Source organism: Rutilus rutilus (assembly GCF_951802725.1).
Source record: "Rutilus rutilus genome assembly, chromosome: 18".
Lineage (NCBI taxonomy): Eukaryota > Metazoa > Chordata > Actinopteri > Cypriniformes > Leuciscidae > Rutilus > Rutilus rutilus.
This window is the reverse complement of record NC_140231.1, coordinates 405,118-426,943: the sequence shown is the minus strand read 5'-3', so window position 1 is coordinate 426,943 and position 21,826 is coordinate 405,118. Positions and strand designations below refer to the sequence as shown.

The 21,826-nt window shown below is 37.1% G+C and overlaps 1 protein-coding gene across 3 annotated transcripts in view; it reads left to right on the top strand.

Moving 5' to 3' along the window:
• Nucleotides 1-1,856: 1,856 nt before the first annotated feature.
• LOC311276836 (NLR family CARD domain-containing protein 3-like) overlaps nt 1,857-21,826 on the top strand; it is a 97,936-nt gene continuing 77,966 nt past the window's right edge. For 2 of the 3 annotated variants that reach the window (XM_084386783.1, XM_084386785.1), the window contains exon 1: nt 1,857-1,883. The gene's annotated coding sequence lies outside the window, so the exon portion shown is untranslated. The remainder of the gene's footprint in view (nt 1,884-21,826) is intronic. The other variant, XM_084386784.1, reaches the window with a different exon arrangement.

The window sequence follows — 21,826 nt, the reverse complement described above, 5'->3', positions numbered from 1 at the left end:
TGAGCGAGCGACCCTGAGCGGAATGAGCGAGCGGAGCGGAATATTCAGAAATGCGCTCTCCGCTCACGTGCTCTGAACGGAACAAAGCATGAGAAATTCTAACTTTATTTCATTTTCTCCATAGCTTAAACACTCACTACATTAGCCATAAGAGAGTTAGTTAACTAATTAATTAATTATTTTTATTTCACGTTTTTAAAGTACAATATTATGTTAGTCCACAGCCCCCCACTAGGGGGTGCTGATGCTATGACGAGGGGGCTGCAGCCCCGCAGCTCCCCCCTTCCCGCGCTACTGCGTATAGCTACGCAATACTCGTTCCCTAACTCTCAGGGAACCGAGGTTACGATAGTAACCGAGTACGTTATGTAGGCTACTTGTGTTTGTGCTAGAAAAATATACGAGACATTTGTGAGAAAATATTCTACAAGTGTGCAACTCTGATTTGATGAACTCACATACTGATTTGCGGATGAGCAAAATTTCTCTGTGACTTCAAGTTTTTTGATGCGGGTGTGTGAATGCGTTTTGCACCATATTCACTGCAGCAACTGCAGCAAAAATATGAGCGCACGAGTTCATTCATTTGTGATTTGTAGAATAGGATTTGTGCACCTGCAATGAAGAATTTGAGAAGGTGTAACTGTTGTGTTGTGTTTGTGGAAGAGGAAAAAATGTCTACAAGGTTGCAACTCATAAAACATTTTTTCTGTGACTTCAAATTTACTTATACACATGTGTGGCTATTCTCTACAACTACAAATTCCACTGTCACAGGCATTCAGTTGATTTGCACCAAAAATACCTTCATAGTATTTGTGCACTACATTCAACAAATCACATGCTCCTTCACATCTCATACACGAAGGCTATCGGCTCGAAGTTTAGTCATTCTTTGATAGGATGAAAGAAGTCCACAGAGCTACTCGGTTCGATGGCGATTATTGCAGGACTGCAGTGGGTTGAGGAAGTAAAACCAGACAGAGTGGTGTGTTGTGTTGAATACCTTCATAGTATTCAAAATATGAAATCTAATAGAGAAGATCTAATGCTAGAAATCCAACAAAGTTTATTTAGATTACAGAGACTACGGATAGATGTGAGATTCTGCTGGGTACCTGCTCACGGAGGTATAAAAGGGAATGAGGGAGCAGACAAAATAGCAAAAAAATCAACCAGGATGAACAATGTCATAAATATACCCCTTGGAAAAGGAGAAGCTAAGGCGATAATTAAAAAAGAAATGATGAAGAAATGGCAGGACAGGTGGGATGTGGATAAAAGTGGAAGGAAATATTACAGCTTGCAAAAATCTATTAATGCTCAGGGTATGAATAGAAGTAACAGAAGAGAGGAGAGCGTTTAAACCAGGCTAAGGTTTGATCATACAGGGTTAAATAAAACATTGTTTTTGGGCAAAAGTCAATCAGATGAATGTTTAGAATGTAGGTCCAAGGAAGATGTAGAACATGTACCATTACATTGTAGGAAATATAGGGATGAGAGGATGAGGCTAAATCTAAAGATAAGTCAGGCAGGAAGGAAGTGGAACCTTGAAGGTTTGTTAGGCACAACAGGAGATGGGGTAAAGGATACACAGAAAGCAGTTGCACAATATCTGAAAAATATAGGGATATATAATAGGATTTCGTTGTTTTTTTATATATATATATATTTTTTTTATATAAAGCAGTCCTAACGGACATAGCTCATGTTACATACTACGATACAGTAGGTGGCTACAGTAGTGGTTCACCTAAAAGATTCATTCACCGTCCTAAAAGATTCATTCACCTAAAAGATTCATTCACCTAAAAGATTCGTTCACCTAAAAGATTCGTTCACGAACATCACTTGTTGAAAGGAAGCGCTGCTGAAGTAAGGTGAGTTGTGCTGATGCTGATTTATTGTATAATGATGAAACATGTATTTCTGCGCTAAAAACGCATAATCTTACTTGAACACGTATGGAGATTGTGTGAATAATGGAGCATGTATTTCTTGAGAGAGTTCATTAAGCATGCGTGTGCAAGATGCAAAACAATCCCTTAAAAAAGCGTGAAAGGGTCCCTGAGTTGAGCGGAAGCTAACAAACACGGAAGTTCGCAGCAACGAACATCCAAAGCCCCTAAAGCGCTTGAGAGCTTACATGTGCTGACAGATAGATAGGCGACTTGGGCTGCTGTTTAATATGTTTGAGATGTAGTGCTTTCCCCAGTGCAAAACCTACATTTCACAGGTATATTCTTCATCTGTAAATGTTAGAAACTTGTGCAAATATTTCCATTTTGCTGTCAGGAGTAAATCTCCGGAGCGCAATAATTCTGACTAAAATATATTGCTAAAATATTTTTTGTAGAATTTTAAACCTACAAGTAAGTGTATTTTTATGACAGCAGGAGCCTAACTGTAGGTATTTCAATTGCGGATCGTGAATTTACTATTAGATGATACACCTCAAACATAGTATCCAAATCCCAGTTGCAATTAATAGTATTATTTTGTCTCTTGTGCCTCTGGTCTGTATCTAAATCTTTGTAAATGTGTGCTTATGGCTGTGAAAGACTGTAATTTACCAAATATCGATAGCATCTCAGTAAAATATAGTGTAACATATCTAGGAATTATCATTTTGAAAGGTAAGTTGAAGCGATGCTCTCTCAACTTTAACCCTATAATTAATAAAACTGAAAGAACTGGGTTTCACTTTATTTTGATGGTCCCTTTAACACATTCTGTTGACTATAAGTAACGCTGCACCTACATGTCAACTAACTCTCATTAGAGTATTAGTAGAGTATTAGTAGACTGTTAGGGTTAGTAGAATAAGTTGACATGTAGTTGCAAAGTTACTTATAGTCAGTAGAATGTCTGTTGAGGAGCATCAGATTAAAGTGTTAGCAGGTATTAAGCAGACACTCTACTAATACTCTAATGAGAGTTAGTTGACATGTTGTTGCAAAGTTACTTATAGTCAACAGAATGTTCAAAAGGACCATCAAAAATAAAGTGGATCTCTGGCTTCAAAGAGATCTTGAGTTCTGCTTACAAAGGCCGAAGGTATAGCCAGATTGGCATATGCCGCATTGTCTATATATCTTGATATCCAGCCTTGTAAAATTATAGATCAAATTTTTATGGAAAAATCACACACATGATATCAGAAAATCTGTAGCCATGAACGTGTATGAAAATGGTGGCCTTAACTTTTAAGATAAACTGGATAAAGCATCACTAAAAAACACTACCTCTATCTGGAATGTCATTCCTCATTATGTATTTTCAAATATTAGTGGCCTTAAATTTCTTTTATTGTGTAACTATCATATAGACAAAATACCAGCAAAATGATCAGCCTTCAACAAACAAATACTTTTAGAATTGGTCTTTAATTTATAAACATTATTTCTCTCCCAATTATTATTTTATCTGGAATAAGAGATATTTTACACAAGCACAAATCTCTCTTTTACAAGAACTGGTTTTACAACAATATTAAACTTGTCAATTATATAATGAAGGACTGCTTCTCTCATATGAAGAATTTCTTTCTCGTGTATTTGAATACTGTTTCTCTGAGTTTACCTCATTTCATATTTTTGAAACCTTTGTTGGCAAAATTAGTTTTTCATTAACCTCCAAAAATATTAACAGAGCAATTCACTTTAAAAAACAAACATGATATGTTATATCTTATTGGAACTCTTTATTAAATGGTAAGGTGATTTGCTGGGATAAAGTGTGGTTGTTCATATTAGAAATACAGTTAAAGAAATATCATTTAAACTCATTAACAGAGTTTACCCACACTGTAAAAAAAGTACCTGTAAATTTACAGTAAAACACAGGCAGCTGTTTACCATAATTCAACAGTACCAATGCTGTTCATTTTACAGCTTTACTGTCATTTTACAGTAGAGTACTGGCAGCTGTGGTTCCAGCTATAATTCTACAATATAAAAAAATAAATACAATACATTGCCTAATTAATAGGGCTGGGAGAAAAAATCGATTCTCCTAGCTATCTCCTATTCTACGATAAAAAAAAAAAAAAAAAAAATCTCCAGAATCGATATTAATTCAAATTCAATTGCTTTACTTTTGTCCTTGCTTGTAGATGATGTTGAGAGAAGCTAGCCACTTTTGTCCAACAGAGGATGAAGTGTGTCGTTATCTGTGAGTGTTGAGTGTCGTTAAGTGTGCGCGTGGAAGAGGCGTGAGACTGAAGCACTGAAAGCCCTCGCGCTGCTCATACGCTGGGAGAGAGAACACAGTAGAGCTGCACGATTCAGCTTTAAAAGACTGTGATCTCCATTCAAACACACACACGATCTTTCAATTCGTCTGTCTATTACACCTGACAAAATCATATGGCAACATTCAGATCTGTGCTGGCGCTGACCCATGAAACCGCTTCACAAAGAGTCTTTTCAACCTCATAGTGTCGTTATTTCTGTGATGCAATAGTTCAGATTATCATAGAAGTACTGGGATAAAAGTTTAAAGTTCAAATTTGAACACTGATGTCTATGATAGCGATCAAAATCAGCTTTTGGTAGAAACTTGGTGCTTAAAATAACGCATACATTGTTTCGCCACTATGTGGCGACAAGTGACTGTTAAAAAATGTATTTGTTATTGAATCATTTATTCGAGAGGATGTAGTATTGTATGATGCTTCTGAAATAAAAGTCAGAAAGATGCGATGAATTGTTTTTGTAAATATGACTCATACATCATGTACAGTCTGTATAAGTGTATGATTTAACTTTTCCCGATGGTCTAGTGCAGGGCTCCAGACTAACTTTTTTCACCTCCGTCCTGGAACCGTCCTGAAAAACGATTTGAACCGTCCTAAAGTGAATGTCAACCGTCCCAAAATAAACATGTTGTTTCTGTACTTTGTTATTATCATCTATAGTTGTTAGCTGTTAGTCACATAATAAAAACACCATTAACATGTTTATGATATATATTATTATATTTATTTAGCTCCATTCAAAGTAGTTATCTGTAAACAAAATTAAGATAAAAATACATACAGCTCAAAACGGTTTTGAGTTGGTTGGATTAAAAAAAAAAAAAAAAAATACTGGTGACTAGCCTACATATCTCAAAAACATCATCATTCTTTATTCTTTCAAGCAGCAGACATACTTATTTGTATGAATTAAATATAATGAATCATTATTAAAGCTATTAACGAGCAGTGAATGCTTTTCTCTTTTTCTTTTGTTGCTTGATCAATATTAAGGACACAGACCGCATTAGGTTTATTACCCACTGTCACTTTAAGACATCGGATCATGTCCAATGACATGCGGATCCAATTGCACTGATGCACATCCGATACACTCACAACTGTTTAAGACATAACCAACATAGTTTACGTGAATACTCTCCAAAACGGACATTTCGACATAATGTTGTGTGTATTTGTCCATTCAGACACGAAAGAGAGCTCAATTCAGTACTCGCGCGCTGTATACAGTAGGTGTCTATGTGCATGGCGGCACGCTTCGGGTCGGGTGTGTGCGCACAGAAAACTGTACTGAATACAGCTCTTTTTTTGCGTCGTCACTCTTATTCAGATCTATATGTCTGCTCTACTCATTCTCCCAGACGTTTACATTTTTTAACGTTTTATGAGGCATGCAGCGCATGTCAACCCGTGTGCCGCTGGGTAGATCAGCACGTTATACAGTACAAATGTGCGCATCTACCACAAACGCAGGACATCAGTTCTGACTGGATCGCTTCCCAAATCGTCACTATCTAACATTTTTGTCTAGTTTTTATTCGTTGACGAAAATGTCAATAGATTTTCGTCATGGTTTTTGTCATTCAAAACTAGTTTTTATTTAGTTATCGTCTCGTTTTTGTCTGTGAAAATAAGCCATGTGATGTACCGCGAAACAAGTCTCCGGGTGAGTTCAGCCGGCCAGTGATAGTAACTATAGTAACAGCATGAGAAGACGCGCTCCGTTGTAGTCAGCGCTTGGTCAGTTAGTATTTACATTTTCTAAGTAAGATTACCCTAATAGTAATAAATGAACACACATACAAAAATGTCTTTCGTCCTGTAGGCGTCCTGGAGAATATTTCTGTTCGTCCTAAACACATTTTCTGTCGTCCCCAGGACGATAGGACGCCGTTAGTCTCGAGCCCTGGTCTAGTGTTAAAAAAATTGCAATATCGAATCGCAAAACTTATAGAATCGCAATTATTGAATAAATCGCAATACATATCATATCGGCACCCGAGCATCGTGATAGTACCGAATTGGGAGATAGGTGTATCGTCCCAGCCCTACTAATTAACACCGTCAGTGTATATAGTATACAGATATGTCAAACTATTTTTCACTAGATGGAGAGAAAATAAATAAAGATGAAATAGATTATGGTACATCCAGAGGCGCCCCAATAGGGCAGGCAAGCCAGGCAATTGCCTGGGGCCCCGCATTTTAAGGGGGCCCCCGAGGGCTGATCATTCAAACAATCAGGAATGTTAATATAAAGACGCAGCAACATCTCCGCATCCCCCTTAGTGGGGCCCTCTCTCGTTACCTGGTTATGCTTATACCGTCTCGTCTCACCCGCCTTTTTCAAAAGCGCGGTAGGTAGAAAATGCATGATTTGATTTGTTAAACATGAAGAGGATTATCCGTCTGGCATGGCCGCTCGCTCTAACGTTAACCTAGATAAATGTGCGCTATTATTAAGTGCATATCCAAGTGTTTGTGTGGAGTGTGGAGCGCGCGCACTGCATGACATGATGGAGGCGCCGGCGCGATTACTTGCATTTTCCTATCAACAGTGGAAACAACTTAAAATACTCCATTTCTGGTCATACAGAAAAGAATAATGCATCAGTCGCAACTACTTTTATTTGTGTAAACTCACAACAACAAGAAAATGTTTTCCTTTCATAAAATAAAATAAAACAATCAGGGCGCGCTTTCATGGTCTCCGTGAACTGGAGCGCGTCACAAAAATAAACAGAAACAAGAGTGTAGGCTATAGTCTACTAGCCTCACATAAATGAGAAAAATATCTACACTCACCTAAAGGATTATTAGGAACACCATACTAATACTGTGTTTGACCCCCTTTCGCCTTCAGAACTGCCTTAATTCTACGTGGCATTGATTCAACAAGGTGCTGAAAGCATTCTTTAGAAATGTTGGCCCATATTGATAGGATAGCATCTTGCAGTTGATGGAGATTTGTGGGATGCACATCCAGGGCACGAAGCTCCCGTTCCACCACATCCCAAAGATGCTCTATTGGGTTGAGATCTGGTGACTATGGGGGCCATTTTAGAAACCAATTTGAAATGATTCGAGCTTTGTGACATGGTGCATTATCCTGCTGGAAGTAGCCATCAGAGGATGGGTACATGGTGGTCATAAAGGGATGGACATGGTCAGAAACAATGCTCAGGTAGGCCGTGACATTTAAACGATGCCCAATTGGCACTAAGGGGCCTAAAGTGTGCCAAGAAAACATCCCCCACACCATTACACCACCACCACCAGCCTGCACAGTGGTAACAAGGCATGATGGATCCATGTTCTCATTCTGTTTACGCCAAATTCTGACTCTACCATCTGAATGTCTCAACAGAAATCGAGACTCATCAGACCAGGCAACATTTTTCCAGTCTTCAACTGTCCAATTTTGGTGAACTCGTGCAAATTGTAGCCTCTATTTCCTATTTGTAGTGGAGATGAGTGGTACCCGGTGGGGTCTTCTGCTGTTGTAGCCCATCCGCCTCAAGGTTGTGCGTGTTGTGGCTTCACAAATGCTTTGCTGCATACCTCGGTTGTAACGAGTGGTTATTTCAGTCAAAGTTGCTCTTCTATCAGCTTGAATCAGTCGGCCCATTCTCCTCTGACCTCTAGCATCAACAAGGCATTTTCGCCCACAGGACTGCCGCATACTGGATGTGAAAATCCCAGTAACTGAGCAGATTGTGAAATACTCAGACCGGCCCGTCTGGCACCAACAACCATGCCACGCTCAAAATTGCTTAAATCACCTTTCTTTCCCATTCTGACATTCAGTTTGGAGTTCAGGAGATTGTCTTGACCAGGACCACACCCCTAAATGCATTGAAGCAACTGCCATGTGATTGGTTGATTAGATAATTGCATTAATGAGAAATTGAACAGGTGTTCCTAATAATCCTTTAGGTGAGTGTATATAAAGCTTGATATGTCCACTTTTAAACGAAAAAATTCGAATCAAAAGCAAATATCATCTGATTATGTAATCCGTATGAAAGATGCATTTCTTTCTAAAGGCGCATCCACTTTACAGCGGAGTTGGAGATATGTTTGCAGCCGACACTGATTTGGAAAACACTAGTTTATTAATAAACAATTAAAATGCTTCGTTATTTTTTCAGACACATTTATTATCATTAGCCTGCTTTTGCGTCAAGATGTATGCATGCGCTCGAGTGCAGAATAGGCTATATTCCTCCATGCACCCAGTATTTAAGCAGAAATTAATATAAATGTGCGATTAGTCGACTAGTAAAATCTTTAGTCTATGGCAACTCTAATCAATACATTTACTATAGTTGACATTATTTAATTAGTAATAAGTATCCAGCTCTTTACATTAAATTTGTTGGGAGTTAACAATTAGTTAACCCCCTGGGGTCGGCGGTATCGCCGGTGATACCAGCTCGTTTTTTTTTTTATCAGTTCAAAAGAGATTCATTTTGCTCTGTTGACTTTGATATTACAAACAAGTTTCATACATCAATAGATTCTGTTAAATGTGTATTATTTTTGTGTATACTCACAATAAAAACCAGGGCTCGAATTTCGGCGCGGGTATTGCGCACAATTTTAATCATTCCCGCAGGTCTGCCATTTATAATGCGGGAAATTCCCGCAAACATTGATTCACTTTAGCATGTAGGTTGTATTAGTAAATTAATCCACTCAGATTATAAAATCAAATCAGTCATTTTTAAACTGTCTGCGAGACGCAATTTCACAAACAGCGTGAGTGATTCAGCGGTGCTGCGTCTTCTATCTCTCGTCTCTCAAAATGGGTTGCACAAGGCAATCGTTAAGCGCGCTGCAGGCGGCGATAATACACTCTCGCGTTTCGTGCATCATGAGTAACTTAAGTTTACCATTTGCACGTCTTTTTAAGTCTTACCAGTTTAAACATTCACGCTATTTTAAACTCTTCGGTACTTGCGCGCTGTCTGAGAGATGTTTTTTTCTCTGCACACATACGAGTAAAGCCGCCTCACAAACAGCTCGCAGGTAACAAAAGTTATTTTTTGTGGATTATATGGCTTTAACAGTCAAAAACATGTGAAAATCATGTCAATTTCGGTCTTGGTGAGTATCCTCTAAACACAGTCGGTTATGTCTTAAATAAGCATAAATCACACGTGACCGTATAATGAAAACAGGATCCGTGCACTAGCTCTTAAAGGGACAGCAGCCATGTGTCTGTCATTAATTTGGTTGTCAAAACAACAAAATATAGCTTTCATTTTAAGGAATCAGGATTAATAGCCTATGTATTTAATTTAGTCAGGACTAAAATACTACCCAGTGTTATTTTACATTTGATTACTTTATTCAGTCTTTGTATTTCTGAATACTAGTGTTAGACCTAAGCAAAAACTTTTCTCTTTATTGTGGTATCTTTATTCTATTGTATTTATTTGTGCTACTTTTTTCAATTTAATTCAAAGATTGAAATTAAGCTTCATTGAGTTGTGTAAATTCTTAAGAACAAAATTACCCCATTGTAAAAATGCAATGAGAGAGCATACATTTAGACGAGATAAAAAAAAAGTCTAAACTCCCCCCTCAAATTAACCCCCCCCCCCCCATAAGAATCACCTAAGGGGGGATTTCCCCCCCATTTTCCAAAATGAAATTCAGGCCCTGAAAACAAAGTGTTGTGCTTTTTGCCAAATAAAGAAAAATAAACATGAAGCGAGTTCTGCCTTCTCTCTGTCAGTGTAGTCCATTCTGAAACGCGTCCGAAAATGAACAATAACTCAGCGAATACTCAGTCAAACAGGCATACAGACACACAGGCATGAAGCTTGAATTCTCTTCTTTTAAATGAAGTAATTTATATAAAAAACTAATATTCTCAGTTCATGTAATCTGTAAGAAAAGAGCGAGATGTCAGTTGTTCTCATCTCATCTAATTATTTTTAATGTGACCCCGCCCACGGAGAGCGTGCGCTATTCAAACGCAAATGTCTGAGGCAATCCTGCAAACTGTGAACGCCCCCATATCAGCTCGAGAAAACACAAGTTTATTCAGATCATTACTTGTTTACACCGTCTCGCAGCGCTGTGAGGAATAATAATAATGGAAAATGTACCTCAGAAGTGCGGGTATATCGAGGAGCGAGCTGAGGAATACTGTAGTACGTTTTTTTTTCCTTCTCAAGTGAATCGCGTTTCTGTGAATGAATGAACGGCAGAGATGCGCTGTTTACCACAGCTCGCAAAAAGACAGTTTAAATTTAAATCGCTTTCTGTGTGTGAATGAATGATGATGTTTTAGCAAACTGTATTGCTATACTGAGATGAGTAAAAATCGACTGAAATATCTTGAAATAAAATGTAGGCTATTTGTATAAGCAACGTATTAAACTGCAAATTAACATTTATATGCCCTAATATTTCATAAAAACAACGTTACAGTCAGGCGAAATATGAAAGATAACATTTTGTTGACTAGATTTGGGTACAGTTTTTAACTGTAGAATATACTGCCACATCAAATAAGCTTTTGTTTAGCAATTTCTGCTCATATGTTATATAATATTATATATACTGTATATATATATATATATATATATATATATATATATATATTAGGGCTGTCAAAAGATTAATCGCGATTAATCGCATCAAAAATAAAAGTTTGTGTTTAAATAATATATGTGTGTGTACTGTGTATAATTATTTTGTATATATAAATACACACACATGCATGTATATATTTAAGAAATATTTGCATACATATACTGTATATATTTATATATAATTTATATTATATATAAATATAATTTTTTTATATATAAATTACACATTTTTCTTAAATATATACAAGCATGTGTGTGTATTTATATATACAAATTTAATTATACACAGTACACACACATATATTATTTAAACACAAACTTTTATTTTGGATGCGATCAATCTTTTGACAGCCCTAATATATATAAATACTATTTTTGTCAAAAATAAAGTCATCAACTAAGATGTTAGCTGTTCCAATGTTGGCTATATTCAAACTAATGAATACATATGATAAAATGTAGGCCTATAATCATTTTTTTACAAAGAAAGAGTACACTTGAAATATTGTTGAAATTGTAATTATTGTTGTAATTGTAACCTTTTTAATAAAATAGCAAAACATATTTACAAGATAGATGTAAGCAAAATCTTAAATGGTCAATATAAGTCAAGTCAAGTCATCTTCATTTATATAGCGCTTTTAACAACGTAGATTGTTTCAAAGCAGCTTCACAGAGATAAGCGTATAATTTAAGGTAACAGAGATTGTTTTGGCTTTATAGCAGAGTTAAGTTATTTTCCATCTAAAGTTAGTTTTGATTGATTTGCTTCCGTCGCAACCATCATTTGTTATTAAATTAGGGGCCGCTAAGACGACACCATTCCCTCTACACAGACTTTAAACGCGAACCTGTGAGAAACGCTGATGGCGTTCACATGCGCATTTAGAATGGGTTCTATAGTTATGTGCATTTGAAAATACGCAGGTTTGGAATTCCCTACAAGCCAAGCCTAAACAAAGTACTTGTCTTTCCTTATAAATTTGATAAAGAATTTTATTTTATTATGTTGCTTTGGGGTAGGAACGCGAAACAAATTTTCCCGACAACGCCTTATCTGTATAGTGGTAGAGGGATCCTCCATAGGGAGAGACTAGTTGGCACTTCAGCACTGATCTGGATACGGCCTGGATCCGGCAGGCTGCAGGAAAACCTCGGGATAAACACAGACACTAAAATTAGCGTAGATGCCATTCTTCTCATGATGTAACGAGTACATCAGGAGTTATGGGAAGTGTTCCCGGTTCCGGCTGACCTAATCTATGCAGCCTAACATTAAATTATAGAAGTCTATAATGTATTATGTGAAAGCTAGGTCAAAGAGATGTGTTTTTAGTCTAGCTTTGAACTGACAGAGTGTGTCTGCTTCCCGGACAATGGTAGGAAGACTGTTCCAGAGTTTTGGTGCTAAATAGGAAAAGGATCTACCGCCAGCAGTCGATTTTGATATTCTAGGTATTATCAACCGGCCGGAATTTTGAGATCGCAATAGACGTGACGGACTATAATGCGTTAAGAGCTCACTCAAGTACTGCGGAGCTAAACCATTTAGTGCTTTGTAAGTAATCAGCAATATTTTAAAATTGATGCGATGTTTAATAGGGAGCCAATGCAGTTTTGACAGAACTGGGCTAATATGGTCATACTTCCTGGTTCTGGTAAGAACTCGAGCTGCTGCATTTTGAACCAGCTGTAGTTTGTTTATTAAGCGTGCAGGGCAACCACCCAGTAGAGCATTACAATAATCTAGCCTTGAGGTCATGAACGCATGGACTAATTGTTCCGCATTTGTCAATGAGAGCATATGGCGTAATTTAGATATATTTTTAAGATGGAAAAATGCAGTTTTACAGATACTAGACACGTGACTTTCAAATGAAAGATTGGTATCAAAGAGCACACCCAGGTTCCTAACCGACGACGAAGACTTAACAGAGCAGCCATCGAGTGTTAGACAGTATTCTAGGTTATTACGTGAGGAAGTTTTTTGTCCAATAATTAGAAACTCTGTTTTTTCAGAGTTAAGAAGTAGGAAATTACAAGTCATCCAATTTTTTATATCTGCTATGCATTCCGTTAATTTTGTGAATTGATAAGTTTCGTTAGGTTTTGAAGAAATATACAGCTGAGTATCGTCAGCATAACAGTGAAAGCTAATTCCATGTTTCCTAATGATATCTCCTAATGGTAGCATGTACAGAGTGAACAGCAGCGGTCCTAGTACTGAGCCTTGTGGTACGCCATACTGAACTTGTGATCGATGAGACATCTCATCATTTACTGCTACAAACTGATAACGGTCAGATAAGTATGATTTAAACCATGCTAGTGCATTTCCCGTAATGCCAACATAATGTTCTAATCTATTTAAAAGAACGTTGTGGTCAATGGTGTCAAACGCAGCACTAAGATCGAGTAACACTAATAGCGAGATACAACCACGATCGGATGATAAGAGCAAATCATTTGTGACTCTAACGAGAGCTGTCTCGGTACTATGGTACGGTCTAAATCCTGACTGGAAATTCTCGCAGATATCATTTCTTTCAAGAAAGGAACACAGTTGTGAGGATACTGCCTTTTCTAATATCTTTGACAGAAAAGGTAGATTCGAGATCGGCCTGTAATTGACTAATTCTGTAGGATCAAGTTGCGTTTTTTTAACTAGCGGTTTAATCATAGCCAGCTTAAAGTTTTTTGGTACGTATCCTAGAGACAAAGATGAATTAATGATATTAAGAAGAGGATCTATGACCTCTGGAAGCATCTCTTTCAGTAGCTTAGTCGGTATAGGGTCTAGCATACATGTTATCGATTTAGATGATTTAACGAGTTTAGTAAATTCTTCCTCTCCTATAGCAACGAATGAATCAAATTTTTCCTCGGGGAGACTACAATGCACTGCCTGATGCGATACTGTAGTAGACGGTTGCATAGTTATAATTTTGTCCCTGATATTTTCTATCTTATAAGTGAAGAAGTTCATAAAGTCATTACTGCTGTGTTGCTTGGAGACTTCGGTGCTTGAAGCTTTATTTTTCGTTAGTTTAGCCACCGTTTCAAATAAATACCTAGGATTATGTTTATTTTCTTCTAATAGGGTTGAAAAATAAGCAGATCTAGCAGCTTTTAAAGCCTCTCTGTAAGCAATCGAGCTCTCCTTCCATGAAATGCGAAATACCTCTAGTTTTGTTTTCTTCCAGTTGCGCTCCATTTTTCTGGCTGCTCTCTTAAGGGCCTGAGTGTGCTCGTTGTACCACGGCGTTGGACTATTTTCTTTAATCTTCTTTAAGCGCAACGGAGCAACTGTGTCTAAAGTGCTGGAAAAGAGAGAGTTAAACGTTTCTGTTGTAATATCAAGTTCTTCTAAGCTATCTGGGATGCTGAGATGATGAAACTGATCAGGAAGATTATTAATAAAGCAATCTTTAGTGGCAGAAGTGATAGGTCTCACATATTTGAAACACGGAGTTGGCTTTGCAGCCTTGGCTAAATGCAAATTACACGAGACTAGATAATGATCTGAGATGTCATCGCTCTGCTGCAGAATTTCAACGGCATCAACATCTATTCCATGTGATAATATTAGATCTAGAGTATGATTACGACGATGAGTAGGTCCTGACACGTGTTGTCTAACTCCAATTGAATTTACAATGTCTTTAAATGCCAATCCCAATGCATCTTTTTCATTATCGACGTGTATATTAAAATCACCAACAATTAGTACTTTATCTGCAGTCAATATTAATTCTGATAGAAAGTCCGCAAATTCTTTGATAAAGTCTGTATGGTGCCCTGGTGGCCTGTATACAGTAGCCAGCACAAATCTCAAACGTGATTTATCGTTTACACTATAGATTTTTACATTAAGCACCAATGCTTCAAAAGAATTATATTTAAAACTTGATTTCTTAGTGGTTTTGAAACTATTACTATAAATTACAGCAACACCACCCCCTTTGCGTTTCAGACGAGGCTCATGTTTATAACAGTAATCTTGCGGGGTTGATTCATTTAAAGCAATGTAATCGTTTGGTTTTAGCCAGGTTTCTGTCAAACACAGCACATCTAGGTTATTATCTGAAATCATATCATTAACAATGAGTGCTTTTGAAGTAAGCGATCGAATATTCAGCAACCCAAGCTTTAGCATTTGCTCATCTGTATTATAGCTGTTTTTTATTTGTTGAACATCAATTAAATTTTTAACCTTAGTTGGGTTTAAACGTTTTTTGGATTTCCAAATTCGGGGAACAGACACAGTCTCTATACGATGATAGCTAGGTAAAAGAGGCTCTATGTGATGGGATTTATCTGACCTGGGTGACGCGAGGCCGCTAGCAGACAGTCGGTTTAGCCAGTCTGTCTGCTTTCTGACCTGAGCCCCAGATTGTCATGTTTGAGCTCTAAGACTATGAGCCATATTACTAGAGAGAAGAGCAGCACCATCCCAGGAGGGATGAATACCATCTCTTTTCAACAGGTCAGGTTTGCCCCAAAAACTTTTCCAATTGTCTATGAATTCTATATTATTAAGCGGACACCACTTAGACAGCCAACCGTTAAGCGAACACAATCTACTAACTATCTCATCACTCCTGCGAACAGGAAGGGGGCCAGAGCAAATTACAGTCCTTGACATCGTACTTGCAAGTTCACACACCTCTTTAATATTAATTTTGGTGATCTCCGACTGGCGGAGTCGAACATCATTAGTGCCGACATGAATAATGATCTTAGAGAATTTACGATTAGCATTAGCCAGCACTTTTAAATTTGCTTTGATGTCAGGCGCTCTGGCTCCCGGCAAACATGTGACTATGGTGGTTGGTGTCTCTATTTTCACGTTCCGTGTAATAGAATCGCCAATAACTAGGGCACAATCATTCTCAGTGAGTGTTTCACTGAGCGGGGCAAATCGATTTGTTATGGTAATCGGAACGGAAGAGTGGTTTTTAGATCCGCGACTAGAGCGATCCCTCACTGTCACCCATTTGCCCGGCTGCTCAGGCTCTACTTCAGCCGGAACCGACTCATGTAAAGTGTTCACTAAGCTATGCGCATCCAAAACATCTGAAGCTCTAGCACTCTTACTATCCTCAATTAAAGTTTGGATGCGTGTTTCTAATTCTGAAATCTTCTCTGTCAACCTAACTGTCTCCTTACATTTATCACATATAAATCCTATATTGCTGACAGAGAAGTCTATGCTAAACATGTGACATGAAGTGCAGGTGACAATAACAGGACAAGACATTACTCACCGTGTTTGTTGAGTGATTCTTACTCACCTGAGCTTTTATGAACTCAAAGGCGCGAGCGCGCGAGAGAAAAATAAATAAATAAAAATAGCTGAGCGCACGGGTGGCGCGTTAGCAGGCTAGCGAATTACTAGCGTGTTGTGCTAGTAGTAACGGAAGCTAGCGATGAGATGTTGGGTAAGCTGTATTTAGTAGTAGTATAAACAACTAGAAATTGTAGTAAATGATGGTTCAAAATAAGGAAATACGAGGCTAAAACGGAGCTTACAGCACCGAAGCAAACACACTCACAGCAGGCAGCGAGGCAGACAGGAGCCTCGCTGCCTGAGTCTTCTGAATATATCTTTTGTCCTTGCATTGTGGCTCAGTCAGTGTCACACCTGAATGAATGGCTAATTATGCAGAGTGGGTGGGACATTGTATTCTCAGGTGTAAACCACTCCTCGTTCACGCCCCCCTCGCATATTGGCTTTCCAAGCAAAACCTGTTTTACACAATTTAAATCAATGTATTGTTTTATGTGAACGATAAAGCAAGACTATTTTCACATAATTTTGAAGCCAGAACTCGAAGCGACAACATCCATTAGTCAAAAGTCTTGTGGACACATATTTAGTATGTGTTTTGTGGTCTTATTACAGCAAATTTCATTTTTATTTTTTCCAATAACCACGCATAAACATTATTCTCTTAAAAATACAAACATCTACATTCATGTTGCTTACATATTATGGTAGCCCTGTTTGTGCTATATAGAGTGAATTTACACCTTTGCCATTATCATGTTTATAAATAACTGAAAAAAGCACAAATGTCAAGGCATGTCAAAACATCCCAAGGGCCCCAAAACACCTTAGACCCCAGAGGGTTAATGAACTAATAAAATAATAAAACAAAGTTTAAATTAAGATGCTAACTATATATTTCTATTTAGCATTGCTTGTTCCACGACGCAAATGTTTTTAAGGTGACAATCTGTTACACATTTGAAAATTTACTGTATCTTGAAAATTGTTGTATTGTATTGTATCTTCTGTTATAAAGATGAAGATTGACATTTCGTTATTTAAAAAAATAAGCACATAATGTTGTAAAAATTAAACAACTTGTGTTCTGTTATGTTCTGTGTTTTGACTACTTTTTGAATTTTGTATAATAATATCTCTAGGTAATGAAGATATATTAACAATTTTTTTTATATATATTATATATAAAACATATATAAAATACATATATTAAAAAAAGGGCCTTATTGGTTAATTTTACCTGGGGTTCAATGTTGGTTCGCCTCTGGGTACATTAAAACACAGGCAAAAAATAGGCATTGACAAATTGGCTGAAACTGACCCAAACTGAATCTCAGCATAAATACAAACATTAAGTTTAGAAAAAGGGTAAAGCATATTTTCCAAGACAGATCCTATAAAGAATTTGTTCAAAGATTAAATTATCATTATTATGTTTTAACTTGATGCTATCCCAGATGTGCACAACTGCCTTTCTTCAGCAGAACACAAAATTCAAGAAATTTGAGAAATTCGAGATCTGTAGATGCTTACATTTTGAAAATGAAAGACTGCAATGATTTGGAAAGTCCAAATGTAATGAATGAACCTGATCAATTAATGTCAAATGTAGCAAAACAGTAGGTATATAAAAAACAAATAAAGCTTTAACAAGAAATGGTCTGCCTGTCTGCACTCAATTTATCGCGTAGCTGTGTAACGCAAATATGTTGGCATGTTCATGTGAGAGGTAGAACACAATGCTTTGATTGCAATAGAAATATCACTCTGAAAAATCAGAGCACTGGTCAGAAGCACTTGTGTAAAGTTGGAAATGTTTTACTTATTGACTTTGTTTCTTTAGTCACAACGGTTGAACCCATTGTCTTGCATTGTATGCATCCAACAGAGCTTGAAATTCCTCCAGATTAAAAATATGCATTTGTGTTCTGATAAAGAAAGTCATATACACCTTGGATGGCATCAGGCACAGTCCAATGAGAGGAACTAGTGTGTGAATAAACCTTAAGAACAGACCCCCCCCCCCAAAAAAAAAAACATATATATTTTTAGTTTTTTTTACAGCCAACACGTTACACCAATGTTAGAGAGATCAGGCAAGAGGTCTGATGAAACTGGTCAACACGCCCAGGTCTGAGAAGAAAACATTAAGAAAATGTCAGTGACCATATAGCACATGACAAAAGATAGTAACACACACTTTTAAATGAAACTTAGAAAATTAACTGTTTGGTTGATAAACGTAATTAGACACGTAGAAAAGTATATAAATGAGGGTGTATGTTTGTTATAGTAGAGAAAACCAGACAAAATATCATCTTAACAGAAGCAGGGGCCAACAAATCTGTGTGCTAAAATATCAATAAAAAGTTTCGCAATTAAAAAGCTTTGTGACGTTGCGATTAGTGGTGGGAAGTGGTCGGATCTTTGAATCCTGTTAAAAAAACAGAAATTGTGCGCACATCCAAAAACATATTGGCAGGTGCTCGATCGAATGAAGCATCAAATTCAAAATAAACAAGAATCGGCACACTGCCACTTCTGCTCCCAAGAATTTAGTAAATTGAACAACGTTTCGACCCAAAGGGTCTCCGTCAGGCAAGCAACAATCATAGAAAGGTACAATGTTATGGAAAAGAACCACCATGACAGAAATTAGAAATAAAAAAGCTACAATTTCAGACCATAAATACATCATGTAATTGTTAATTATTAACCAATTTCTGTGTCCAATACGCTGTCACGTGACAAAATAAGAATGAAAGCCTTTAGAAGAATCAGACCCGAAGACTCGAGAGATGAACTAATCATTTCTCTTTCCGGTACTTGACAGCATAGCCTCTATGGGACGAGAAGAACGAAAAACTCGGACCCGAACCCGAACCCGAAGACTCGAGAGATGAACTAATAATTTCTGTTTCCAGTACAGAAACTATAGGATGTTGCGCATGCGCGGTCAACACAAAATGAACGAATCACTCTCTGAGACAACTCTGTAGTCCCGAGTCATATTAAAGATTCGTTCAAAATGAACAAATCATTCATGATCGACCCATCACTATTGGAATGTAGTAATGTCGCTGTTCTTGAAGCACTTCTTCGTTACTTGCTCTAAAATTACATTTTGAATTAGCAACGGAGGCTTATCATATGTGTAAGAAATAATTAGGCCTACACAAAAGATCGTTTTAAGGACAAGAACCTGACAAATGTCTTGAAACCCTACATCTGAACAATGTCTTGAGGTGTGGTGACCAAGGAGGAATAACTGAAGATGGGCCTTTGAATTGCACTTCGAGTCGTGGCTGCATTACAACCTCGAATGTGCATTATTTTTCTATTAATAATAATAATAATTATTACTAATAATTTTACCCGTCGTCAATTATTCCTAAACCTAGCAGTTAGTCAAAACATATACTTACAAAACCAAAGAAGCTCGGTGATGTGGCTCTTAAAAGAGCCTTTGGGGTGTAGTTAGCTCCTGTTGACACAGGGAAAAGAGAGAAAAAGAAGAAACATCATTATTAATCAAAGATTATTGACTAATGACTATATGTTATGAACATGATAAATCACAGATCTAGGATGCCTGCTAGATCTAGGGCTGCCCCCTAATAGTCGACTAGAAGAGGCTTAGTTGACCAACATTTTATTAGTCGGTTATTCGAAGGACAATAACTCAACTGGAAGAGGCGAAATCACGCAGGCTGTGATGGACATATAATTAAAGGGTTATTAGTTCACCCAAAAATGACATTTCTGTCATTAATAACTCACCCTGATGTTATTCCAAACCCGTAAGATCTTCGTTCATCTTCGGAACACAAATTAAGATATTTTTTATGAAATTCGAGAAGTTTCTGACCCCTTATAGACTTCAATGTTATTACCACTTTGAAGGCCCAAAAGGTAGTAAAGACATTGTTAAAATAGACCATGTGACTACAGTGGTTCAAAAATACAAAAATGGTGTGCACATCCCAAACACCCAGATTGGGCGCAGGTGCAGGACAACTGAATAATATAGACAAAATAAAGAAATGTGAAGTCCGCACACTGAAAATTACTGCTCCAAAAGAGTTTAATCAAGCAACGTTTCGACCCTCAGGTCTTCATCAGGCTCAATATCAATGTAATAGTGAAGACAACTTTAAATAGACACAGGTGATCACCTTAATCAGGCACACCCAAGAAATCATGTGACAAATCCAAGTTAAAAAATAAAATAAAATAAAAAAATATATATAAAAATGGCTTAATATCAAAATCCTCATTCAACCCTAAAGGTGACAAAGTATTTAGGGTATAAATCCAAAAACACTCCCTCTGTAATCATTTCTTCTCATAATCTCCTCCTCTTGAGGGTTTTGTTACCTTTTCTATACCAATGTACTGCAAAACACTGACGTTATGGCCTACTTGTCTAAAATGAGACGCTATAGGACTGCGCATATCTCCAGTTCGAATGTTACTGCGATGCTCACTAATACGAGTGCGTAATTGTCTGAATGTTTTACCCACGTATGCAAGACCACAAGGACAACGAATTAGATAAATAACATGAGTGGAAGCACAGGTAATGTTAGTCCGTGGATGACTAAATGATTTACATTTGTGTGTAAAAGCACACTGAGCACACTTACCACACCTATAATTACCTGGAGAAAGAGTTGGAATACCTTGTTTTTTACTTGACGGATATTCAGATTTAACAAGCAAGTCACGAAGATTGTTTTGACGTTTAAAGACTAATTTCGGACCATTTTTAAAGACTTTTTCTAAAGATTGGAGAACTCCCGAAGTGCCGAAGAACTCCCGAAGTTCTCAGAGTTCTGAATAGAAATTCATCTTTAGACACTTACTGTAGGCTTGTGGAATATGATGTAAAAAATGTACTTAAGAATAAAAGGCAATATAAAGTCTACAATAACATGTCAAAAATGGAGAGGGATGCTTTACTTGATCTTAGCAAAGACAATACGGTGATAGTGCGTCCTGCAGATAAGGGTGGAGCGATTGTACTTCAACGAGCTTCAGATTATGAAAAAGAAATTCGCAGACAGTTGAATGATCATGCTTTTTATAAATCCTTACCTGCTGATCCTACTAACAAATTAAAAGCGTGCATTGATTCTAAGTTACTGTCACACTTTGAAAACGGTGAGTTTAGTAAAAATGAATATGAATTTCTTAAAGTAGATTTTTCAATTACACCTATTATATACACTTTGCCTAAGGTTCACAAAGGACTAGACACCCCTTTGAAAGGTCGTCCTATTGTGAGCGGTATTGGTAGTCTCACTGAGAACATTTCTTCTTATGTGGATTTTTATATCAAACCATTTGTACCCATGTTGTCATCTTATGTAAGAGATTGTATGGATTTTATTGAATCATTATATGGTGTTGACTTTGCTGTTGATGATGTGCTTCTTGCTACTTTTGATGTTCAGAGTTTATATACCAGCATCCCTCATACTGAAGGTTTACTTGCTTTAGAACAATTTTTAACACAAAGATCTGTGGATGTAAAACCTAGTACAGCATGCTTATTGGATTTAGCAAGTATTGTCTTAACTAACAACTTTTTTCGCTTTCAGGACGATTTTTATTTACAAGTTAAAGGTACTGCAATGGGTAGTAAAATGGCCCCTAATTATGCTT